This window comes from Chrysochloris asiatica, unplaced genomic scaffold (genome assembly GCF_000296735.1).
Source record: "Chrysochloris asiatica unplaced genomic scaffold, ChrAsi1.0 scaffold00029, whole genome shotgun sequence".
NCBI classification, from domain to species: Eukaryota; Metazoa; Chordata; class Mammalia; order Afrosoricida; family Chrysochloridae; genus Chrysochloris; species Chrysochloris asiatica.
The window spans coordinates 4,165,838-4,167,266 of record NW_006408547.1 but is presented as its reverse complement, the minus strand read 5'-3'; the positions used below and the strand labels follow the sequence as shown (position 1 = coordinate 4,167,266).

At 38.2% G+C, this 1,429-nt stretch overlaps 1 protein-coding gene across 1 annotated transcript in view; it reads left to right on the top strand.

Moving 5' to 3' along the window:
• Positions 1–1,429, top strand: part of LOC102830049 (fibroblast growth factor 14-like) — a 978,820-nt gene that overhangs the window by 116,256 nt on the left and 861,135 nt on the right. The window lies entirely within an intron of this gene.

Genomic DNA, 1,429 nt, shown 5'->3' with positions numbered 1-1,429 from the left:
ATATTGTTCAATGATTTCCACATTTTGTTGGGTCACCTCTCTTAGTAATGGGCATAGATTTGGATCTCTTCCAATCACTTGGTCAGATAGCTGTCTTCCAGATTTCGTGATATAGATGAGTGAGTGCTTCAAGTGCCATATTAGTTTGTTGAAATATTTCAGTTTGTTTTCTGTTACTTCCTGGAGCTGTGCTGATGCCATTGGTGACAAACAAGACTCCTGAGATACAGAAGTGAAAAATCCATCAAGATCCTAGTCTTCAAGGTTTTTGGAAATATAAATGGTCTAAGATGGAAGCAAATCCTTCAATTAATAATAACCATGAAATACAGTGCTGTAGTTTGAGAGGAGGGGTGGTGAATAATATTCTATATAGACTAGTCAATATAGTCTCATTGACAATCACCTAGTGTCACTGACAAGGTGGCATTTATCCAGAGATCTGAAGGAAGGTATCTGGATGAACACACTTTAGGCAAAGGGAACACAAAATGCAAAAGTCCTGAGATAGGAGCATGCTTGCCACACTTAGTAAAACATCAAGGAATTCATTTTAGATGGAGAAGTATGAGGGAGGGAAAGAGTGGTAGGGAATGCTGTCAGAGAGAGGGTTGGTGGTCAATTCATTTAGGATTGTGTAGAGCATAATGGGACTTGGCTTGAATTCCCTGGGGAAAAAGTCCTAGGGGACTAAGATGACATTGGAGGATTTTGAACAAAGGAGTGACTTGATCTTATTGACATTTTGTTTGACTTAATTTGGCTACTATGTTGGAATAGACTTCAAGAGCTTGAATTAAAATACACTATTGAAATAGTTTGGGCACAAAATAGTGGTGACTAGAATCAGGGTGATAATGGAAGAGGCAGTGGAAATGAGGTCAGAGTCTGCACATAGTGTATATGGATTGTGCCGTTGACAGGACTTAGGGAACTCCAAAAATATTTGACCTATGAAAAGGAAAGATAGAGATACTATTTGTTGGGATGGAACTATTTTGGGAAGTCATCTGGGTTTTAGGATCAAGAGTCTGGTTTCTGATATGCTAAGTTTGAGAAACTTTTTAGAGACATTCAAGTGGAGAGAATGAGTTGACAGTTGGATTTCTGAGTCTAGAATTCTGAAGGAGCAGGAGTGGTAGATTTAAATGTGGGAGTTGTTACTGATTCACAGCTACAGAACTGGCTAAGATCACATGGGGAATTAATGGAGATGTGGAAGAAGAATCATTGGGCATTACAATGGTTAGAACATAGAGATTTGAGGTGGATACTTGTAATAGTAGTAGAACTAAGAAAGTGTCTATCCTGAAGCAATATGAAGGAAGCATTTCAAGAAAGTGAAATAACTTATGTCCAGTACTGCTGATATAGCAAGTGAAATGATAAGAATTATCCATTAATATTGTAGTGGTTACGAATCGGGCTG